This window comes from Telopea speciosissima, chromosome 9 (genome assembly GCF_018873765.1).
Source record: "Telopea speciosissima isolate NSW1024214 ecotype Mountain lineage chromosome 9, Tspe_v1, whole genome shotgun sequence".
Lineage (NCBI taxonomy): Eukaryota > Viridiplantae > Streptophyta > Magnoliopsida > Proteales > Proteaceae > Telopea > Telopea speciosissima.
Window position 1 is genome coordinate 44941367 of NC_057924.1, and position 25604 is coordinate 44966970.

Here is a 25604-nt window from a genome sequence, read left to right on the forward strand (position 1 = left end):
AAATTTACTGAGGCCCCTAGAGAGGTCCAACCTTTGTTGAGAAAGTTTGAGCACCTGTTCCCCAAGGAACTACCGGATGAATTACCACCTATGTATGACATTCAACATGCCATTGATCTAGTTTCGGGTTCTTCTTTGCCAAACTTACCTCATTACCGTATGAATCCCAAGGAGCACGCCCAACATAAATGGTAAGTGGATGAGTTGCTTCAGAAAGGATTCATCAGGGAGTCTTAGTCCCTGTGCGGTACCTACTTTGCTCACACCAAAGGACGATACTTGGTGTATATGTGTAGATAGTCAGACTATTAATAAAATCACAATCAAGTATAGGCTTCCCATCCCTAGGCTTGATGACATGTTGGATATGATGGTCAACTCATCGATCTTTTCTATGATTGATCTCAAGAGCGGTTGTCACCAGATTCGGGTTAAACCCGGGGATGAGTGGAAGACTGCTTTAAAGACAAAGGATGGTCTCTTTGAGTGGTTAGTCATGCCTTTTGGCTTGACCAATGGACCTAGTACCTTTATGAGAGTAATGAATCAAGTGCGGACCATTCATTGGTAAGTTCTTAGTGGTTTACTTTGACGACATTCTCATCTATAGTAAATCCCAGATTACCCACGTAGATCACTTAAGACAGATCTTTCAGGTACTTCAGGAAGAGAAGCTTTTGCTAATCTAAAGAAGTGCACATTCATGAGTAATCAGGTCATCTTCTTGGGGTTTGTTGTTTCAGCACAAGGGTATCTGCTGATCCGGAGAAGGTATGAGTGATTGTAGAGTGGCTAAAATCGACTAACATCTATGAGGTAGGAAGCTTCCATGTCTTAGCTACTTTCTACAGGAGGTTCATCTACCGGTTTAGTTCTATCATGACTCCCATTACCGATTGCAATAGAAAAGTGGAGTTCAAGTCGACTAAGAGTGTTGTAAGGGATTTTATTGAAATCAAGAGGTTGATGATAGAATCTCTAGTCCTATGTCTCCCTGATTTTTCTAAAGTCTTTGAAGTACATTGTGACACTTCTAGCATTGGAATAGGTGGAGTCCTTGGACAATAAGGACACCCCGTTTATTATTTTAGTGAGAAGCTTAATGAAGCTAAGCAACGATAATCCACGTAGGACAAGGAATTCTATGTTGTTGTCTAGGCCCTGCGCTACTGGCGTAATTACCTTCTACCGCATGAGTTCGTGTTGTTTTCCAATCACCAGGCTTTGAGATACTTGACTGCTCAGAAGACACTAAACCCAAGGCATGCAAAGTGGGTTGAGTTTCTCTACCTTCTTACTCAAACATCGACCTGGTTTTTAGAATACAGCAGCGGATACATTAAGCCAGATGAACATGTTCCTCGTTCCCATGAGTACAAAGAGTTGGGTTAATGTACTACTCCACACGATGAGTGTTGAGGTCGTAGGTTTTGAGCGAGTCAAGGACTTGTACTCCACCTGCCCAGATTTTGGTGCACTCTTCACTTCTCAGAGTGGACTCACCTGCCAATCGCTTAGATTACCTACTTAAGTACAAGGTTAAAAAACTCGTCTCGACTCAGTGAGTGTTGAGGTCATAGGTTTTAAGTGAGTCAAGGACCAGTACTCCGCCTGCCCAGATTTTGGTGTGCTCTTCACTAGACATTGCATTTTTTTTTGTGTTTCGGTGGGCAAATGACTATAATTGGCTTCGAAACATTAAGGGAAGCTTGTTTTAGGCTTAATAAAATATTTAAAAATTCAAATTGTAAAAAAAAAAAAACCAATTGGTGTTTTGGATTTGCACCCTTGGTTGGCAATAAACATTGAACCCTTAATGTAATATTGCCTATTCTACATATTGTTTGAGTGCTATGACACATAATTGGCAAGTAAGCAGCAATCGATCTCTTCGTAGTGATGTGGCAACCCCTAGTAGTATATCCCAATAGTATTGAGTGATGTTATGGAAAAAAAATCAAGATTCAAGCCTTTTTCCCCTTTAGGTTGAAACCCACGAAACTGGCGAGTTTTGTTCAAAATTTCAAACTAAGAGTTAAGACCTTGCCTATTTATAATTGGTTTTGTACCATTTCGATGAGACGGTACAAAGTGTACCGAAATCTCTTCGAAATTTTGGTCGAGTTTATCGAAATTATGTAGAATAGAGATCTCGTCTATACCAGGTTTGAGATCCTCGAGTTTTCTGAGATCTCATCTAGTTTTAGAATTATGCTTAGGGATGGCTTTCTCTTCAAAGGAATTAGGTTGTGCATTCCCAGGACTTCACTTCGAGATTTCTTGATCTTGGAATTATATGCTGGTGGAGTTGCCGGTCGTTTTGGTTGAGAAAAGACTGTTGCCTCGTTGAGGACCGATTTTACTGACCAGACTTAAAAAGGGAAATAGGCAGAGTTATTAGCTAGTGTAGGACGTGTCAAACTGCTAAGCAACAAAAGCATAACACTAGCCTGTACACTCCTCTTCCTGTGCCTCACACTTCATGGCAAGGCCTTAGCATGGATTTTGTGTTTGGTCTGCTGAAGACTTCGAGGGGTTATGATTTTGTCTTCGTGCTTGTAGATTGCTTCTCAAAGATGGTGTACTTCATTCCATGCTCCAAAACTTTCGATGCATCTAATAGTTCCAAGCTCTTCTTCCAGAAGATCGTCAAGTATCATGGGTTACCAAAGGCCATAGTTTCAGATAGGGAGGGATGTCAAATTGACTAGTCATTTTTGGAGGACTTTGTGGCGAATGTTGGGCACCAAACTCCATATTTCTTCAGCTTTCCACCCACAGACTGATAGTCAGACAAAGGTCATTCATAAGAGTTTAGGTAACTTGTTACCATGGTCCGAAAACTAGGGTCTCGGAGCCAACTCGGCCCACGAAAAAACCTAGTTGGGCCGAGATCTCGGCGAGTTTTTGCAATTTTTTTTTTTTGACTCGGAGGCCCATCTCGGTGGGTTTTAGGGCTCTGTTGGGTCTGAAAATTGGTACACAACCTATTTTAGGCCATTTAAACACAATGGCATTATTAGAGTTTGCAAAAACAAAGTCCAAATATGACTTTTACATCGGACCCTTAGTTGCTAGGTGGCAACATATTAAAATAGCATAATAGATACATTAATGACATAATTTGTGTACATAGAACTCAAACAAAACATTCAATTAATAGGAAACAAGTTAATAAGCATTACAAATGTTTAAGTTACAAGTTACAACTTCATCACATAAAATGAGATTGAATGGCATATTCATTCCCTATTTATACCACATAGTCTTCCCATGACATATTTTTCCTAAACTGTTGTGTATAGTCCTCCACAGCATCCATATAAGAGTTCTCATCCACATATGCTAACATCCCTAACCTAGGGTATAGCTGTTCCATAGTGGAGTTAGACCGTTGCCATGAAGGATGAGATGCACCGCTTATGCTACTGTCATATTGAGGAATGCCTGGGACTTGGAATGTGGACGGATCGATGCACCCAATGCTGGACCCAATTCCAAACTCACTACTTTGATAGTCATACGCATGTGTTGGCTGCCCAAACTGACCATAGGAACTATATTCAGAATCGATGCTCTGCTGGCCATAATCATACTCATAATGAGGTTGATATGATTGCCATGGCTGATGCGGACTACCAGTATCCATACTCATGCTTCCAAAACTTGCTACCATGGTGTTCATACTCGTGTCATCATACTGCGGTTGGTTCTGTTTGCGACCCGTCCTTCTCTTGTAAGTTTTGCTGTGGCCACCATGGTCTTGATCTTGTGTGACATGTGTAAACTGAGACTCACCTGTGAAACGCACAGGGTCCTGCTGTGTTCCTACTTCTTGTTGGTATTGGTCGCGCATTCCCTCATGACGATCATCATAATAACCACCAGCAGGCATGCCACCACCAGTACCACCACCACGTCTACCACCACCACCACCACCACTACCAGCAGGAGGGTCATCACCACCAGCAGGGTCATCACCATCACCATCATCATCAGGAGGAGTTCCTGTTGCAGCCTCAAATGGTCTCGGTGACTGAGAATGTGCACGCCCCTCTTGCGACATATAGTCCTCAACATCTGTGCCGGTTACGGACGCAATAGTGGAATCAGGCCTACCTCCAGGCTCATCCATCTCTGGTGCACCACGATCCCTCACCCACTGGAATAGGGGATCCTCATCCTCATCAGAGTCCTCCTGGAATATGTTGGCTAGCTCAATGGGCTCTTTGTCATTCTTCTCAAATTCTTTATGTATGTGCCTCATCCTTAGTCTCATATTATAATGCACATACACCAGTTGCTCTAGTCGTTGACTACCCAATCTGTTCCGCCTCTTTGAGTGTATCAAGGCGAATGTACTCCAGTTGCGCTCGCAGCCAGAGGATGAACAGGTTTGTGACAGCACTTTGATTGCTACCTTCCTCAGGTTGGGGGAACTTGTACCATACAACACCCACCAGTCAGCTGCATTATAAACAAAGAATATTAAGAATATGTAAATTATAAAGGGATAAAATTATAAGTCATATATGTAAAATCATGCCACATTGCTACCTACCAGGATCTGACTTATGTCTACCCTCCACTGCAGATTTTCGACCGAAACTTGCTGAGGCCTCTCTGAAGGCCTTGATCTATTTACATTTGAAATTTGAAACAGTGTTAGAGGCATCAGTATTTGCTATTTGGTAATTACATTCCTTTATTGACTAGCAAAATACCAAAGTTCCATAGTCTCACCTCATCATTGCAGTCAGATTGTGTCTTGGGATTGACCTTCAACTTCTCAATAACAGCTTCAACTGCCAGTAACAAATCCGTGTCCAGCCTAAGATCATGCGAGTACTGGTACTTTGGATTCAAATAGTGTGCTAGTAAAGGGGAAACCACAAATATAAGTTGTTAGTCACTTAATACTTTAGAGGTTTGAATATTTAAATGTAAAAACTCACATAAAGTGTATAGATGTTGAAGTGTTGAACTCACCAGCTTTATGCAAGGGATGACTCAAGTACTTCTCCCATCGCTCATCAATAATGTTAATGTATAAGCGAGTACTTCGGGGTATTGTAGCTCGGACCATTTCCTTAAGCTTTTGCAGGGCAGCATATATGTGGGGCAAGGTAGGCTTCTTCTCAGTGTCAACCATCTTTAGTACTGCCACCACTGGTTCTAATATGGGAACAACTTTATATAAGTCATTACAAAATCCGTTACTTGCAATGGTCTCTTGTGCTGCCTTCCCTTCTTGTGTCCTAGAGCCTGGCCAAGTAAACCATTGGTCACTTGCAAACATTGACCTCACACCTACCACCTTTGACTGGATGCTCTTCAATGCAATGTAATTGGTGGCAAATCTAGTGACACCTGGCCTCACTAAATCCCTCTTGCATTTCTCCCTCATCAAGGCTAAAGCATAACCATGGTTATACACAAAGGTGGTCACTTGCCTTGCCTTACTGATCACACCAGCCACCAAAGCTTTTTTTCCCATGTCCTTCAGCATTAGATCAATAGAATGGGCTGCACATGGAGTCCAAAAGAGGCGGATCCTCTTACTCTTCTTGTTCGTCAGTCTCTCTCCAGCCTTCTTAAAATTAGAACCGTTATCCGTCACAATTTGGATAACATTCTTTGCTCCTATATCTTCCTCTACCACTTGCTTTAGTAGCTTGTACAAGTATGATACATCCTTGACATGCTTTGATGCATCAACAGACTTCAAGAAGACAGTCTTCCCATTATAACTCACCATAAAATTTATAATGGACTGTCTAGTAGGTCCAGTCCAACCATCAACCATAAGAGTAACCCTATATGTGTCCCACAATGGCTTCAGACCCTGTATGTACTTTTTCAGCTCCTCTACCTCTTTAGGCAAATATACATTATACAACTCATATGCTGTAGGCCCCTTCCATCCTGGGCCAGCCCTCCCTGCAGCATCAAGGAATGCATTATAATGGGTTTCTTGAGCTACATTAGCTGGAATGCCATTGTATAGCATGAATTTGCTGAAGGCTTTCCGTGCATTCTCTTGTTTACCACCAAACACTTGTGGGATGGTTGGCTGGAAGGCATCTTGTTGCCTAAAGGTAGATGGATCCTGCTAAAAAATGGTATCTGGGGAACGTGCTCGTGGTCGGGCTTGGGGCCGTGGGATATCTCTTGTGCTAGTGCTTCTCCTCTTCTCATCTTCTTGCACTGGTGCAGCTGAGCCAGATCCACCAGCTCCTCTTGCTTGCTCATATGCTCTGATATTGTCAAAATGAAAACTTTGCCTACTCGCTGCCAAAGTCTGCTGGTAAATCCTCCATTCAGCCTCTGATTGGAACTTACCAGATGTTGAGAGAAGAAGAGGGAAGATTGAGAGAAGAAGAGAGAAGAAGAGAGTTGGAGAGAAGAAGAGAGTGTTGGAGAGCTCTCTGTCGACAGAATAGGCAAAAACAGACTTGTTTTAAGACTTAAAACAAGTCATTTGGGTCAAATCATGGTGCCCATACCCGAGATCTCGCCGAGATTTTGCATTTTTCATTTTGTTTTTTCACTGGTTTTTGAACCTTTTTCGAGACGAGATCTCGCCGAGATATCGCTGAGATCTTGCACTTTTATGTTTCCCCTTCCATCTCGACTCGGATTTCTAAAAAATCGAGAATCTCGGCGAGATCTCGCGAGATTTCGGACTATGCTTGTTACGTTGTCTCATAGGTGAGCATCTTACTAGTTGGGTTCGTGTTCTTACCCAAGCTGAGTTTGGATATAACCTTTCCAAGAACCGAACCACCGGACTTTCTCCCTTTGAGGTCTGTGTTGGGAGTGACCCAAAATGCCCTGCCCAGATCTCGGCTCGGGCGAGGGAGCGATGCGCGCTGGTTGATGTGCAATAAGGAATTAAAGTTGCACCTTCCCTCACAAGGCGTCTTTTGGGGGATTGGCAAGCGTTTAATCTTACATTGGTATCAGAGCAGGTGGTCGCGAGTTCGAGTCTCCCCGGTGCCATGGGTGCTCTGTTATTGGGCGTGCATTAGTACCATGGGTGCTCTATTATTGGGCGTGCATTGGGGGGGATTATTGGGAGTGACCCAAAATGCCCTGCCCAGATCCCAGCTCGGGCGAGGGAGCGATGCGCGCTGGCTGATGTGTAATAAGGAATTAAAGTTGCACCTTCCCTCACAAGGCGTCTTTTGGGGGATTAGCAAGCGCTTAATCTTACAGTCTGTTTAGGTCAAGGTTTAAAGTATTGGTATCGCGTATCGTATCGGTGGGTGATTTTAAGAGACGTATCGTATTGTATTAGAGATACGTATCACACGCTACAGATACGCATGGAAATGGTCTAGATATATAGAAATACACTTTTGGAGCAAAAAACAATAAAATAAGCAATATTGCAGTTTGTTTCCTTGACCCAACCAAAGTACAGTTTGTTTCCTTGATTTGATTTGTTTTTCAATAAGGAATTAAAACCCCGAACATGAAATTTAAAAGATGTCAAAAATTGAAGTTTTTGGTGAAAACTTGTCTGTCTAGGTGCTATTGATGCTTTTTGGTTTCTGGAATCACGATTCTAAAGTCACATGTGCCTTTTAATGTGCGTATCACAATGTATTGCAATGTATCACGCCGTATCGGTCGATACAATGTGATACGTACCGATACTTCTAAATTTTTTTCGACCCCTAAATCAATTGTATTGGTACAATTGATCATATCGTATCGGAAGATACAATGCGATACTGATCGATATCATTTTTTTTTAAAAAGAAACTTGTTGAGATTTGTTATTATAGGGGCAAAACTGTCTTTATTTCTGTCTTTATTTTTATGTTTATTTCTTGTCCTTAGTAGGGTAAATTATGTAAGGGCATTCTTGTCCTTTTATGGTTTTACATTCTATTACTTTTATATAAGGGAGCAGACCTGCGGCAGATTCCTGAATTCTGTCTGCAGGTTCTCTCCTCCTTTGAGACTTGCGGTAACCTCTCTCTCTTCTCCTTGTCTCCATACTTTGGTCTGGTTATTAATCTCTGGTTTACTAACATGGTATCAGAGCTCTTTTAATCAGATCAGAGTCCCCCCCACGATTCTCTGCTGATCTCTGTCTTGCGATTCTCTCTTGTGGTGTGCAGCCACCTATAGTAGTACTTCTTATAGCTTAAAACCACTCCTTTCTGAACATTAATGGAGTGATTTCTGCTACTGTTCTTCTACTTTTCATGGCTTATTGGAGGTCCACATATCTGGTTCTTGAAGATTCTTAAATCGATGCCAGGATAAATAAAAAAAAAACTGAGATCGATTTTTTTCTGGAGGCTTGGTTTTTGGAGTTCTTCGATTCAGCTCTTCTTCCCTATTATGTTTGCTTTTTCTGGTGGCCATTACAACCTGGAGTGACTGAGTTTGATGCTACATCAAGGGCCTTCTACTATGCTACCAATACCCAACATCGATTTCTCAAAAAATCCCCGAGATCGATTTTTTTTTGGCTGGCTTCTCCAGTTCTGATATTGCTGCTGTTTGGTGCTACTCTCCTTGCTGCCGAGAGTTTTTTTATGTGATCAGTGACTGCCGGTTTCTTATCTTCTACCTACTTCACAATCGGTTGCTGCCCTGAGTGCCTCTATCAAGTTAAAGGGGAATTCTAATTACTTATTGTGGGCACAAGCTGTCCAGATTTACATTATAGCTGAGGACAAGCTTAGCTACAGTACCTCTCCTCCTCTAGAACCTGATTCCAAGGATTACGGAACCTGGAATAAGGAGAATGCTGTCATACTTATTTGGTTATGGAACAACATGGAGCCAGATATTGCTGCCAATGTAATGTTCCACACCACGGCTAAGGGGGTGTGGGATGACCTCGAGGAATCATATTCTCAAGAGAAGAGCATGACCCGGATTTTCGAGCTCTATGAAAAGTTATTTCAGTTTTAGCAGTCCGACAAATCCCTCCAAGATTATTACAGTGCCTTTAAGGACATGGTTGAAGAACTCAATGTTTTCAAGCCACTTGCCACTGATATTGAGAAGTTGAAGGCCCAAAGGAATGAATATTTTTTATCTAAATTTCTGACTTGGTTGAATCCTAGCCTCAAGGCTGTAAAGGGACATCTTCTTGCTGGTGAATCTGTCCCCACATTGAATGACACCTTCTCTCGACTCCAACGCATCGTATCTCCTAGTTCCAAGCTTGTAACCAACCCTAAGGAGAATTCAGCTTTTACTAGTACAATTAGAGGCCGTGGTAGAGGCCGTGGTTCAGGGGGAGGACTTGGTTTTGGTGGTCGAAATTTTGGTGGGCAGCATGGTGATAAAGCAGCTCGGTTATGTTATTATTGTGGGAAGACAAATCACACTATTGATACTTGCTAGTCCAAGCATGGGAAACCTGAATGGGCTCAAAACTTGGTCAATCATGCAGCTCCAGAAGATGCTACTGATTTTGTTACTCCTAATGATGCTAAGGCTGGTTCGACCGTGGGAGATTCTTCTACCAACCTTCGTGATGAGATGCATCATACGTTGTATCAAGAGTCTAGAGGCATCTACTTCCACTACTGGGGCATCTACTACCGCTGCCACATTGGCTCATACAGGTACACCTGCTGCTTTCTTTTGCACTTCCACACCCTGGATCATTGATTCAGGGGCTTCCGCTCATATGATTGGTAAGTCATCAATTTTTAGCTCTATTTCATCCGACTCCCATACCCCTCTTGTTATTGTGGCCAACAGTTCTTGCATACCCATTACCGGTTACGGTACTGTTTTTCTTGATTCTCATATTTCCCTTTCCTCTGTTTTACATGTTCCCCAGTTTCCTTTAAGCCTTCTTTCTGTGAGTCAACTTACCAAGAATCTGAATTGTTCTGTGACATTCTTCCCTTCTCACTGTGTTTTTTAGGACCTTCTCACAAGGAAGAGGATTGGTGGAGGGTGTAAACGAGATGGGTTATATTATCTGAGTGGTGCTGCCCCTTTTGCTTCAACTGCGGCTACTACTGTTGGTGGAGAGTCCCCTTTTAGATGGCATTGTAGGCTAGGCCATTTTTCTTTATCTAGGTTAAAGATAGTTTTTCCTCAGTTTAAGACTTTGAATAAATTGGAGTGTGAGGGCTGTGAGTTGGGTAAGCATCATCGTGCTACTTATCCCTCTCGTCCTTTGCCCCGTAGTATTTCTTTATTTTTATTAGGGCATTCAGATGTATGAGGTCCTTGTCGGGCAAGTAACAGACATGGTTTTCGTTACTTTGTGACTTTTGTGGATGATTATTCCAGAACTACTTGGCTGTACTTTTAAAGGATAGATCAGAATTTTTGAATGTGTTTCCGAATGTTTGCAATGAAATAAAAAATCAATTTAATGCTCCTATAAACGTCTTTCAGTTTGATAATGCTTGGAATTTGTTCAATCTGAGATATCCTCTTTTTGTGTTACTAATGGAATAATTCATCAAACTAGTTGCTCCTATACTCAACAAAATGGAATAGCGGAGAGAAAAAATAGGCACTTACTTGAAGTTGTCCGGGCCCTCATGTTGCACATGCAAGTGCCCAAACATTTTTGGTGTAATGCAGTTCTTACTGCTTGTTTTTTGATTAACCGAATGCCATTGTCTGTTCTTGGTGACAAGTCCCCTTTCTCTGTTTTGTTTCCGGATGTTTCGAGTTTTACTTTGCCACTTCGTGTTTTTGGGTGTGTTTGTTTTGTTCATAATCACCATCTCCATGGTGATAAATTGGACCCTCGGTCAACCAAGTGTATCTTCTTGGGTTGCTCTAGGACCCAGAAGGGATATAGATGTTATGATCCTCTTACTAGGAAACAATTTGTTAGTGCTGATGTCACATTCTTTGAAGGTACATCCTATTTTTCAGATCAGCCTACCGTGTCTAGTGACCCAGTAGTTGTGTCTAACCCTCCTCCTATTCGCGTCATTGTTCCTTTGTCTTCTCTACTGTAGGTGTACCAGCGCAAGAGGCACTTTAGGCAGCTCCATTCAGATCAGCCTGGCCCATTTACATTGCTTCCTGTACCTTCCTCAACCTCTGGTGGAGATCTAACCTTACCTACTTCTCCTACCCTTCCTGCTAATCCAGATCCTGATGACTTACCAATTGTCGCTCGGAAAGGTAAACGTTCATGTATTCAAAAGTCTTTAAGTTGCCTATCCAATTGAGAAAGTTGTCTCCTTGTCCCATCTTCCAACTTGTCCTTATAGCCTTGCTACTGCCTTATCTTCTTATACTGTGCCTCGCACTCACACTGAGGCTCTTACTATCCCTGCTTGGAAGAATGCCATGGGTGTGGAAATGGATGCCTTGCTGACTCAACATACATGGGAGTTGGTGGATTTACCTCCTGGTAAAGTTCTGGTTAAGTGTCGGTGGGTGTACACTATCAAGTATCATTCTGATAGGTCTGTTGAGCGGCTTAAAGCCTGTCTGGTTGCTAAGGGGTACACCCATACCTATGGTGTTGACTACTTTGAGACCTTCTCTCCTGTGGCTAGACTGAACTCTGTTCGTCTTATTATATCACTTACTATGAATTTTGATTGGCCTTTATACTAGTTGGTCATAAAAAATGTTTTTCTTTAAGGTCATAAAAAACCTCTAGGGTATGTTGCTCCGGGGGAGGATAGTAGACGTGTGTGCAGGTTACACAAGGCTATTTATGGGCTGAAACAGTCCCCCCGAGATGGTTTGAAAAGTTTAGTTAAGTTGTGACTGATTGTGGTTTTACTCAGTGCTTCTCAGACCATTCTGTGTTTGTTCGCCGCCAAGGAGAGAAGTTGGTGGTTCTAGTAGTTTATGTTGATGATATCATTGTGTCAGGAAATGATGAGAGTAGGATCAAGGAGGTGAAAAGTTACTTACAACAGCACTTTCAAACTAAAGAATTGGGTCAGCTTCACTACTTCCTTGGGATTGAGGTTATTCGAAGTAAAAAGGGAATCAGCCTGTCCCAAAGGAAATATGTTTTAGATCTCCTGACCGAAATTGGCATGCTTGTTGCAAAGCCAGTGGGCATTCCTATGGATTCTAGTCACAAGTTTGGTTCTAATGATGGTGAGGGTCTTAAGGATGTGCAAGCTTACCGAAGTCTGATTGGGAAGTTGCTATATTTGACAGTCACTAGGCCAGATAGATCCTATTCTGTTGGGGTTCTCAGCCAGTTTATGCAATCCCTATGTAAGTCTCATTAGGATGCAACAGTTCAGGTTCTTCGGTACTTGAAGGGAGCCCCTGGGAAGGGACTGATTTATCGGCCAAATAGACATATGGAGCTTGTTGCCTATTCTGATGCAGATTGGGCAGGTTCGGCTAGTAACCGTTGGTCTACTGTAGGGTATTGTACCTTTGTTGGAGGAAACCTAGTTAAGTGGCGAAGCAAAAAACAGACCACTATTGCCAGGTCTAGTGCTGAAGCGGAGTATAGAGCCATGGCTCATACTACTGCAGAGTTGATGTGGATTAGGTCTCTCCTTCTTGAGATGAGGTTTCCTGTTCCAACCCCTATGAAGATGTTTTGTGACAAGCAGGCAACCATCTATATTGCTAGTAATCCGGTATTTCATGAGAGGACCAAGCATATAGAGATGGATTGTCACTTTGTTCAGAGCGCCGTCTTCAAGAAGCTTGTTGAGACTCCTTTTGTCTCCTCATCTGATCAGGTTGCTGATGTGTTCACCAAGTCCTTGTTTGCGCCTGGGTTTCGGTCGTGTTGTAGCAAGCTGAGCATGGGTGATATATATGCTCCAGCTTGAGGTGGAGTGTTGAGATTTGTTATTATAGTGGCAAAACTGTCTTTATTTCTGTCTTTATGTTTATGTTTATTTCTTGTCCATAGTAGGGTAAATTATGTAAGGGCATAATTGTCCTTTTATGTTTTTACATTCTATTACTTTTATATAAGGGAGCAGACCTGTGGCTGATTCCTAAATTCTGTCCGCAGGTTCTCTCCTCTGAGACTTGCGGTAACCTCTCTCTCTTCTCCTCCTTGTCTCCATACTTTGGTCTGGTTATTAATCTATGGTTTACTAACAAAACTTATCTCATTGTATCGTATCAATACCCTGCAATACCGATACGTATTGGCCAAGATGAGACGATACGGTGCGATACTTAAATCCTTGGTTTAGGTTACCAGCCTAGGACACCCATATATCTTGTCCTTGTCGTGTCTAACTGTATGACTTCCCAGTCAGCCGAGTCTTTGCGCAGTACATACATGATTTGTTTTCAGAGATTGGACGCAAGATAGCATTGAGCAATGAACAATATAAATCCAGGGCAAATGTAAAGCGATGAATGCAAGAATTTCAAGAGGGTGATATGGTGATGGCCAGGATTAGACCTCAATGTTTCGTCATAGGAAAATCGGGCAAGCTAAATGCTCAGAGTGCAGATCCTTTCAAAATTCTTAAAAGGGTAGGTGCTAATGGCTATGTACTTGAGTTGCTAGCTGATATGGGGATCAGCAGCATTTTCAATGTAGAGGATCTTGTTCCCTACCATGGCCCATCTACTGCCGCCTCTTTCTATCTAGATGAACGTGATGATTTTCCTTTTGCCATTGATGACCTTGCTACTCAGACTACTCACTTCTTGATACTTCTTTACCACTTATACCCAAGTTTAACGCTAGAGCCGAAGAAGTTAAGGACATCCTTGATGAGAGAGTTGTTTCTACACGCACTGGAGGTTCCAGAGACTTCTTGGTCAAGTGGCGTGGATGACCCGAGATCGATAACACATGGATCACTGTAGAGGAGCTGCAGAAGTTCAACCTGGCCATGCTCAAGTACTACACTAGTCTTTCTTCACTGGAGGTGAATTCTTCCAAGCCGGGGAGAGTTGATGAGGACATCACAGTATCACACCAGCTGATAATGGATTCAGAGTATAGCAGAGGAGGTGTCACAGATCTCAGCGATCCACTGCTTCTATGTGGAGTGATGATGAGTTCCAAGGTTACCATATTGCTAGAGCACAGCTGGTGGCCCCACATGCAGTGGCATATTTCCTGCGCATGCTATTTATTAGTTTTAGTTTCAGCTTATTTTTATTTTAGTTTGTGCATCTCAATTACATTCTAACTTATGATTCTTTTTTTAGTGCCTATTGTCTCTTTCATTTCTTTCTTTCTCCCTTCCAACTATTGTTCTGTTACAATAACTTTGCATTGATATGCTGCTGTTCTCACATTGAAGTAGGCTGATAGTACTACTGTTTTAGCAACACAATTTCTAGAATTTTGAATGTTCATGCACATATATTTAATTAATTGCTGCCTAGTTCTGATCCCTATAGCATCTAATTGGTCTCTTGCTTAGTTGCATACATCTAATCATTAGATTTCTATTGCTCTTGTTCGATTAAGTACTGTTTATACATGTATGTATTCCTGTATGTTGCTGCCAGCCCATGTTATACAGTCTTTAAGTATGGTTTTGTGTCAACCATAGGATAGCATTGTCACTCTTCTAGAAAACTTATTTTCTAGGTTTCCTCCTACATCACAGTGGAGCCTTAATGATTAAATAATGGTGCAGGAAAATGGAGGGTGTGGTTTTTTTGAGTGGTGTGACAACTCCTTGAAAACTCCAGTTTCCAATGGAGCTCAAATTAAACCGACAAATTCTTCATTCCCAGATCTTCAATGTCCATGTGGTGCAGGACGTTGCTTAATTTTGACAGTGAAGACAGAAAAACACCAAGGGCAGCAGTTCTACCGTTGTCCTTGCAACCAGGTACGTTGTGTGTATATGTGGGTGTGCATGCTTTCATGTTATAACAAGACCATTTTCATTTTCTTGGTCCCTCAGAACCGAGGAGGGACTGGATTGCATTCTATATGTAATGGTATATTATTTTTTTGGCATTGATTATATATTATGTTTGATTCACTTCTTTTAAGACCACCTGATTTTAAAGTATCTCCATTATCTAGCTTAAAACTTCTATCTCATAAATCATCAGCAAACAACATACAAAAATGGAGGTCTTTTGTATGTCTAGTCAACTCATCTCTAATTAATGCAAAAGGGTATACTGTAAAGGCTGAAGTATGTGTATGCACTTAACCCAACATCTAACTAGGATTCTTCTACCCTTTTGGGTTTTGCTGTGCTGACAGTCAGGAACTACTTGGGCCCTCATGTGATACGACTCATAGAGCATATATACTACTATTTGACATTATTTATGTAGGTTTACATTTTTTTTTGTTACATTTCAATTGTTCATGTAAGCTAGGATTGAACCCTTGTCTTCATGGTTACTGGGTATCATGTCAAACTGTGGGTTTAAGGTCAATTAAAATCTATTATTATATTACAAAATTACATTAATGGAAACTCTATTGTAATGCCATGTCACTATATGAAGGGCAAACTAGTCCGGTTACGATGCCTATTTGTAACCTGCTTGGTTACAAATAGACGCACCCTTCTTTAAATAAGGAAGAGCATTATCTTTCCATTTATCTTCTTGCTAAATTATCTTAGTTGCATTCAAATAGTAAGATGAGGCGTGTTTGGTAGTTGATTTTTAAAATTTTTTTTGGGTCAATCGAGTTTGTGACGTATTTTTATTTGCTCCATTTTCTGCCTGCTCCATTTCCCCAAGTTCCTCTAATAGAGGGGATGGACCCCACCTAGGCCGTGTGTTTGGGTAGGGGTAGGGTGTTCATTTCTGCCCCCCCCCTTTATTAGAGGAACTTGGGGAAATGGACCTGCCCCGGAAATGGAGCAGATAAAGGTCGTGTTTCACCTTTGAATCCTTAGTTTTGAGAGGCAAGCTTATTCAATTTTGAAATTCAAATGGATACATTTGGTGATAACCTTGACCTTGGGTTTGGGACTGGGCAAGTTTAAGCATGGTTTAAAGTATCGTATCCTATTATCGTTATCCCCTCCAATTCACTGCCTCCTCCAATTCCTCCAATTCCTCACATGAGGGAAAAAATGACCACCTTATCCCCTACCCGAAAACATTGCCCAATGTGGGGTCTACTCCCCCCTATTAGAGGAATTGGAGGAATTGGAATTGCCTGCGAATTGGAGGTGATAATTATTCTCGACAATACGGTGAGAAACGTGACGGGATTTGGCCGGTTAAGTCATTGTGAGACAAGTTTAGAACCATAAGTGATGTGAGGTCTCCAACGACTTGTGGAATCTCACCTTGGAAGTTGTTGTAGGAGAGATCAAGAGTTGTATAGATGATCAAGATCCTCACTAGTTCCATTTCTTGTCCTCTGTTCATGACTGTCACCGAGTCTCTATGGTAGTCACCTCTAATATACTCTGGTGATTTGTTCTCTTTTTTAAACATCATTGTCGTCAAGCTTCGAAGTATTCAGCTGGCAAATTACTTGTGAATCTATTGGAAGAGAGAGGTCCATGATTTGCAACACTGGGAAATCATTAAAGGTTTGAGAGTGTCCGATGGGACCATAGAATCTCTGACAAAAGCAGAGAGATCCTATATCGACCTCTCCAGAATGATTTGATGCGGTCTATGTCAGTCTTTTGGGCTAAAAAGGACATGATAACAAAAACCCCGATTATGTATAAACTATGTAAAAATTTGCCAATCTTAATATATTTCTTTCTTTTTCTCATAAAAAAAAATAAAATAAAATAAAAGAACTCGCAACTTGGACAATTTCCCCAACCAAAAGGGGAAAGTATCAAATATTTTGTTCTTCCCTAGGTCTAGAACTTCTAGTGATGTGCTATTAGTCAATGACCTAGTCAATTGCCCTTGTAATATATTACCATTAATCTTGAGTGTCCTCAAATTACTTGCATTTGTAAAATGTTGAGGCATTCCATGAAATCAATTCCCTTGTAGAGAGTGCCAATGTTACCAAGACATTGCGGAATTGAACCGCTCAAGTTGTTGTAAGAGGCATAAAAAATTTTCAAACTACTCAATTTGCATATTGATTCAGGGATTTCTCCAACGAAGTTATTGTTTGAAATTGAAAAGAATGTGAGAGAGGATGATGGAATTGGGATTGACCCTTGTAGTTTGTCGCTGCGAAAATCAAGAGTACGTAATGCACTCAAGGAAAGATTTAGGACAGGTTGCTCTAAAGCATTTAGAGAGTTGTATGAAAGATTCAAATAGTGAAATGTTCCTTCCATATCCAATTTTGTAATTGATCAGAAATGCTATTGTTTGAAAGGTCAAGTTCCTCAAGTTCATTTAGGACCTTCAAAATTTCTGGGAATGCACTCAAATTGTAGGGAATTAATATCAAAGAAGATAACTTGAGAGTGGAAGGACTAAAATTGTTGATTGAATCATTATTTGAAGGATCCGCAAACATAGGTTCAAAATCTACTATCCCATTGTAAGAAAGATCCACATCAGAAAGAGTCCCCTTCCATATCCAACTAAGTACATGTCCTTGTATTTGGAAGTTTGAAAGATATAAGTACTGCAATTTTTCTTGAGTTCTTAGGAAGCTCGGGAATTCTTTTATGTTGCAAGATCCTAACCTCAACTCTTCAAGCTGGGGAAGAGCATAACTACTATTGTCAGATTCAAGTGACAATAGGTTGTCTGAAAGGTCAAGAAATGTAAGGTTCTCAAGATTCCAAAATAGGTCCAGCTTTATAATGCCACTCAAATCGTTGGAGCTCAAATCGATGGCTTGATGACTTGAGAATTGAGAAATTGACTTTGGTAATTGTTCGTTCAGTTTGTTTCCATTCAAATCTAACTTTTCCAATTGTGAAGTAGATGAATTATGAAACAACTCAAGTCGGCCTCTAAATTTATTAATTGAGAGGTCAAAGTACCACTGTAAGTACCGCGGTGGTCCTTCGGGACGAAGGTTTCCTCAGTCCTTATGGTATATGGCGACATAGGGTTTTGGGAGATACATGTGTGTGTGTGTATGGATGTGGATAACATTGTCAATGTATAATATCGATAAATAGGGGATTGGGATCATGCATTAAAATATGCTAATATAATGAGAAGTCGCCACCTAGGGTTAGGGCTTAGGACCCATTAAGTGTAGCCCTACCCGTGGTGAGTAGAATCGGGCTACGTGACTCCATATGGTCCGACCAAAGGTTCGGGTAAGGGGTCAGGTTACTAGTGTGGGAAGGTGTTAGGCACCCACCTCGCCCGGCCAAAGCCGGTCTCTCTGTGTTAGATGCTACATAAGGACGAATGTTCTCTCTCTTTTGTTACGGGGATGGGGGATATTATGGACTACATTCGGATGCTATGAATTGAACTAAAGCATAATAAACTACATTATATAAATGAAAAATGCGAACTAAAACAATAAAATATGAAAGGACTACATTGGATCAACAAAAATGCAATAATTATACATGTATGGTTGTATTCCCCTGGCTCAAGGGAGATAGATGAATGGACCGATTGCTTCTTTCTCGACAGAGTAACGGCTCTTTCGAGTGATTTGGAAAGGAGTGAGCAGATGAATAACGTCAGAATAAAGGAATTTCGATGGTTATCCATGCACAGACGGGATACCAACGCCCAGGAGCCAAAGCGCTCTATACTCAGAGGGACAATCGAAGGATCTGTCCGCCACAAGAAAACTTCAAGCACTCACACATTCATGAGAGGAGGAGAAATGAGGGTGAAAAGGGGAGGAAAAGAAGCTAGGAATCACTTGGGGAGGGTCTCTCTACCCAAAAGTTTCCTTCCTGAAATGTGGGAGGGGATCCTCCTATTTATAGGGAGGGACCCCTTCTCTCTCTGTTGGATAAGTCCTCCACGGCACCGTGGAGATGTCCACTGGCGTCGTGGGGGACTTTTCCACGGCACCGTGGGTGACGTTAGCGTGGTGATGTCACACCCCCTCATGGCACCGTGGAAATCACGGTGCTACACATTCCCCACGGTGGAAGCCGCACCGTGGGGCTTGATGCCCTTTTTCCTTATTTTTGGGCCTAAAATGGGTCATTTTGTGCTCGATATGGTTCTTGGTCTTATGGGCCAGGTATCTTTGGGTCTGAAAAGAGGGAGAGTGCATCGTCCGTCGTCCATCGTCCATGTCCCGTTGTCATCATCGTCAATTAGGGGGTGACAAAAAATTAGCGTCTATAGTTTGCCCCTCTTTGGCTGAGGCCTGTGCCAACAGCCGAAGGGTAAAGACAAAAGACCAACTAATTTTGTTACCAAGAGCATGTACTGCTGGCGCTTTGCTTAAAGGCAGCAGAGTTGCTAAAAACAGGCGGTTAATCGCGATGAAATCTTTCGATAATCCTCAAAAGAAAAACTCGGAAGAACCAAATCTTTATCTTGTGAGCATTGGTCAAACAATTTTTGAGGGTGATAAGGCACCGCTCGACCAAAGACCTAGATAAGGCACCACTCGGCCCACAAGATCGAATATGAGGGACTCCACTGGGATAGAATTTTGAGGGTGATAAGGTACCACTCAACAAGATCTAAATAAGGCACCACTCGCGAATATCAAATTTGAGGGTGATAAGCACCACTCTAGTCAAACATGGATGGTTATAAGGTTCCACTCAACCGAAACCATCAAGTTTGGAGGGTGATAAGGCACCACTCGACCGAAGATCTAGATAAGGCACCACTTGGCCCGAAGATCCAATTTGAGGGTGATAAGGCACCACTCAACAAAAAATCAAACTTGGATGGTTATAAGGTACCACTCGTCCGAAACCCAAGTTTGGAGGGTGATAAGGCATCACTCGACCGAAGATCTAGATAAGGCACCACTCGGCCCGAACATCCAATTTGAGGGTGATAAGGCACCACTCAACCAAAAGTCAAACTTGGATGGTTATAAGGTACCACTCGACCAAAATCATCAAGTTTGGAGGGTTATAAGGCACCACTCGACCGGAAATCAGTATTGAGGGATTTCACTGGGGAGTTTTTTTTTTTTTTTGGTCCACGGCGTCGTGTGGGGGTCCGCACGGCCCTGTGTATGGGTAACACCATGCTTGCACGGCCCCGGGTACACGGCACCATGCCAGACTTCACGGCCCCATGGGCAAACCTCCACTAGGCCGTGGGCGCGATAGAGAATTTATAAATAGAGGGCTCCCTCTCTCATTTCTTCACTCTTATTTCTACTGCGAAGCTCTGCTGTTTTTGATTTTTGACTTCACTCCCTTTTTATTCACTCACATCATGTCTTTTCGCCGACGAGGACACCAGTCTCACCGGGAGCCACTACTTGGTACTACTGCTCGCGATGCACGAGCTGCATGGTATCTTTCAGGGGTTACCCTAGCCGACATTGCCCGCCATGGTTGCCGCTCTATATGGGGCCAGGTCAGTACTCTTACTCTTTCCCTGTCAATTCATGCATTTTATTTATATTAGCTTCATACCTCACCACATAGATTCGAGGTAACGTCCCTAGATTCTGCCCTACGCACCAAATGGTACGCAAATCTAGGTAACGCCTCTAGATACCATCTTAGGCACCTAGTGGCACGTAAATCAAAGTGATGCCATCAGACACCACCTTAAGTGTCTTTTGGCATGCAAATCTAGGTAATGTCTCTAGATACCATCTTAGGCACCTAGTGGCACGCAAATCAAAGCGATGCCATCAGACCCTACCCTAAGTATCTTTTGGCACGTAAATCTAGGTAATACCTCTAGATATCATCCTAGGCACCTAGTGGCCTGCAAATCAAAGTGATGCCATCAAATACTACCCTAAATGTCTTTTTGGCACACAAATCTAGGTAACGCCTCTAGATACCATCCTAGGCACCTAGTGACACGCAAATCAAAGTGATGCCATCAACACTACCCTAAATGTCTTTTTGGCACATAAATCTAGGTAACGCCTCTAGATACCCTCCTAGGCACCTAATGGCACACAAATCAAAGTGATGCCATCAACACTACCCTAAATGTCTTTTTGGCACGCAAATCTAGGTAACACCTTTAGATACCATCCTAGGCACCTAGTGGCACGTAGATCAAAGTGATGCCATCAAACACTACCCTAAGTATCTTTTGGTATGCAAATCTAGGTAACGCCTCTAGATACCCTCCTAGGCACCTAGTGGCACACAAATCAAAGCGAAGCCATCAGACACTACCCTAAATGTCTTTTGGCATGCAAATCTGGGTAACACCTCTAGATACCCTCCTAGGCACCTAGTGGCACGCAAATCAAAGCGAAGCCATCAGACACTATCCTAAATGTCTTTTTGGCATTCAACTCGAGGTAATGCCCCTTTTTACAGTCTCTCCCTCTTTCTCTTTTTTTTTTAAATTTATTTAATTGTTGTCCCCATTATTTTGGCTAACCATTTGTCTTATTTTTCTTTGCAGGGCAGCTCCCTTCCTTCGCCCAAGAAGTATTGTGGGCTGGAGGCTGTTTCAGAGTGGTACCTCACACTTTGCCCGACGGTACAGTCGCGGGAAGTTCAGACCGGGCTGGGACACATTGCCTCGTCCCTAGCTCGCGAGTTGGACAGTCCAACTGCGAGGGCTCTGATAGAGAGGTGGTGGCCGAGCACCCATACGTTTCACCTTCCCTTCGGTGAGGCAATGATTACCCCCCTAGATTTCTACATGATTGCGGGATTACCCTTTGGTGGGTTACCCATGACACTGACTCCGGAGGAGAGGATTATAGCCTCGGCAAAGCCATCAGAGCGCCTGGAGTATTACAGGCAGCAGTTGGGGATTGCCGTTACAGGGAGAGAGATCCCTGCATCGGTCCTGAGGGGTAGCTGGGATGAGAGGGTCGTTACAGACCAGTTGTCGTCCGTGCTTCAGGATCAGCAGGCTCGATGCTTCCCCCTCTTTTTGCTAGCAGAGGTGATCTTTAGTGATATGACGGGTACGATGACAGTCGATGCCACATATGTTTGCTTTTTTGAGCACTTTGACGTGGCTGCGGGCTATGATTGGGGGGGCTCGGCATACGCCTACTTCCTGGATATGTTAGACTATCTGGTTGTGGGGTCACCAAACCTGATCGGATGCTGCTATGTCCTATGGGTTAGTTCTCTCAACTTTGCCTTTTTCTCTTTCTTTATTTATTTTTATCTTATTCTTACTTTTTTGAGCTCATTTATGATTGCCTATTGCAGACGTGGAGCTATGAGATCCTTCGATTCCGGGTCCCTACTTTCAGACCTGGGGATGACCCCGGAACCACCTTTCCTCGGACTACGCGATGGCGTAAGTCCCACTTGCTTAGGAGCTGTTGCCATAAGGACCTTGGGACCATTCACGGCCTCCTGAACGAGCTGCAGCCTACCGAGGTAAATTTAAAGTGGTTGTTTGTCTTATTTTCTCTTTTCTTCTCTTCTTTTTTTTTTTTTTTTTTTTTGCATTGATCTTGACTCTTACTTGACAGGCTTCTCTCCGTCCTTATTTGGGGGAGGTGATTTTAGAGCTGGACATGTTTGACAGGGCCTCAGCTCTCTCCACTCGCAGGGTCCTTTTTGAGGGCCCATGGGGGTTTACCTTTTACTTGGGAGAGCGAGTGTCCCCTGCAGGTGGTCTGAGGCTCGCTTGGTGCCCTGCCCTCCTCCTGCTCGGGTCCATTAGCCAGCCTTGATGGATCGGGATGAGATCAGGCACTGGAGGGTTGGTGAGGCTGCGACTTGGCTGGTGCTAGCCGAGACGGACTATACCGACTTCCTTCTCCAAGAGACAATCTACGTCCCCCTCACCCGCGAGGGACCTCAGGTAAGATCTTCTCCATTTTTCCCTCTTCTCCTCAGATTGTTAATCTAGCTTTTATTCTGATGTGTTTCTCTTCTTGGCAGTTTCCAGGTCGCCCCATGATTCCAGGGGTCTATGGTGGTAGGAGCTCTTCTCGTGCCTCCCGAGTAGGGGAGGTGGAGTCAGGTGTTGGGCCTTCTGGAGAGGTTCCATCCCTGTGGATTGCTAGTCCAGATGACCACATTCCAGGGTATCGTTCATGGTTTATTCGCCACCACGAGCCTGGGATGGTTGAGGTCATCTTATCACCTCCTCGGGCTGCAGACACAGACCTAGGCCTCCCTCTTCCTTATGATGGGGTAAGCACATCCAACTTTCCTAACTTCATCCGTTATTTTTCCAATTCTTGACATCTTAGATGATTATCATGTTTAGGTGGATGCGAGCCAATACGCCGACATGAGGCGCATGATGGCGAGCATGGATGAGACGATCATCTCGCGTGTGGACGCGGGCCATAGGATGGTAATGCTTCGTCTCTTCCCCCCCCCCCTCTTTTCTTTTTTTTGTTCTTATTTCAATTTTTCATTATTATTTTTTTTTCTTGCTTATCTTTTGATTTTCCTCTCTTTCTCTTTCTTTTTTTTTTTTTAGAGGGTTGAGCTCAACCATTGTCGGAGAGAGATTGAGAGACTCAGGCTTGCAAATGAGCAGCTGCAGTTCAACCTTACGCGGGTTGAGGTCGAGAGGGATGCCCTGATAGCGTCCCAAAGCGGAGAGGGGTAAGGCTTGGATGTTGACGATTACTCCCTTGAGTCATGACCGCTCCTCTTTTTTTTTTTATTATTTGGAAGTATTGTTACAACTATGTACATTTATTTTCCTTCCCCTCTTCTTTTTTTTATTTATACATTTTGGTATGGATACTGGTGCGATTTTTATGTACACTTTTCTTCTTTTTTTTTGTACTCATAAACGAATTGTCTATGAATTCATTGGATATTTCTTTCTTTGAAATGCACATGAGACTCCATCCCTTTCCTTAGAAGCACAAATTCCATTGGTAAATGGTTTCATTACATGAGCAAGGACAGAGAAATTGAGAAAAGACAGACAAACAAGTAAAGATAGGAACATCAAATTGATATCACTTATTTGTAACATTTTTCGGATAACAGAATCACCACTTCTTGTGTCACATCTCTGGTGTTATGAAATTCTCCATCTTAGGTTGTTCCTGCCTCGGAGATACTAAGGAAGGGATATAAAAATTGGTGTGAGTTAAACCCATGAATCTCACATAATTGTACCCTGATGTTTCTGATTTTTCTATCTCGGCCTTCATCCAAGGGCAGTTCCATTGGATTTCTTGAACATCTCTCTCCCCCAAATATTTCTTCCAGTCTTGGACCTTATGGAATTCTGACTTTTCCCTTTGTATTTGATAATGTATAGGCCGGAGGGGAGGACATGGAATTGGTGTGACCAATTTTAGTTTTTCCATCAACCACATTTGGAACACCGTCGGAGATCTATGAAGGAAGTCTGTTCCGTATTTCTGAGACTGACTCAGGGTATCAAACCCTTTGAATGTTTCTGCTAAAATGGTAGGAGCGATGTCGCATCCTTCTTCAATTTGCCTAACCAGTTCTGCAATTATCGGAGACATGCCTTTTTCCGGAGATGCTAATAAGTATCTCCCAATCATACAGAATAAGTACGCCCACTTTCTGCGTCAGATCTGTCTTTCTTCTCCAAATCCATTGTTGTTGAAGATCTTCACAACTTTCAATGCATCCACCTTGTCATAATTGAGAACTTGCTTTAACTCCTTCTTATTCAAGGCAAAGAAATCTCCCAAATTTTTGAAGAGTTGTTCTTTCTTCATTGTTGGGAGGAACAACTTTCCTCGAGGGGGTGACATCATGCAAGCCCAAAATTCTTCAATGGTCGGAGCCAGCCAGACTTTTTCGAAGTGAAACGCGTGTAATTGGGGTTCCAGCACTTCGACACTTCCCTTAGAAGTATAGGCTCGTCCACATTTATCCGGAGAGTCCACTGACGCAACTGTTCGTCGAGTCCTTCTTTCTTTGGTCCCCTCATACTACCAGTATCAAGGATTGGGTTAGCATTTTGTGACACAGAATGAATAAATCCTTTGTTAATAACCAGCTCTAGATGACTTTACTCCTAAGCTAGGTCAAGGAATAGAAGGCCAAATGGCGAGATTTACTCATATGTGCAAGGGACGCCGGCTGGCGGAATTTATGGGAGGAAACCAATACAATGCCCTCTCTCTCTTTTTTTCTTTTTTTGAGACCGTACCCGAATACATCGAGTTGCCTACGTATCCCTTTGGAGGAATCAGGTCAAACGTAGTTCAAATTGCTTCGCATATCTCAGACAAAATACTTCTTTAGCCGATCCATATTGACCAATCCCCAAAGATCTTCTCCGTCAAGATCAGAGAGTTGGACCGCCTGTCCTGGCAATATGGTCTTGACTTTGTAGGGTCCACTCCAATTGGGTCGAAACTTTCCTCTTGGGTCGTGGATTGGAGTTCGCTGCTCTCTAAGGACCTAATCTCCTTCTTCAATGCTCCGAGTGTGGACACCCTTATTGAATGCCCTAGCCATTCTTTGCTGATATTTCTTGAGATTGTCCATGGCCTTCATCCTTTTCTCATCCAGGAGATTGAGCTCTTCGTATCTGGCCCTTACCCATTCCCCTTCTGGTAATTGACTATCGAGTAAGACTCGAAGAGAAGGGACCTGAATTTCTACCGGCAATACGGCTTCCATCCCATATACCAGAGAATACGGGGTAGCTCCGGTAGAGGTTCGGATGGATGTCCGATATGCCGATAAGGCTAGTGGAAGTTTCTCTGCCCAGTCATTGTGTGTATCTACCATCTTTTGCAATAT

The 25604-nt window shown here is 42.7% G+C and overlaps 1 long non-coding RNA gene across 1 annotated transcript; it reads left to right on the forward strand.

Moving 5' to 3' along the window:
• The first annotated feature begins 6689 nt into the window (after positions 1 to 6689).
• On the forward strand, positions 6690 to 13747 carry LOC122640504. The gene is made up of 3 exons (XR_006329672.1): positions 6690 to 6812; positions 10127 to 10130; positions 13149 to 13747. It is a non-coding gene; the product is annotated as an uncharacterized LOC122640504 (long non-coding RNA).
• Positions 13748 to 25604: the final 11857 nt, after the last annotated feature.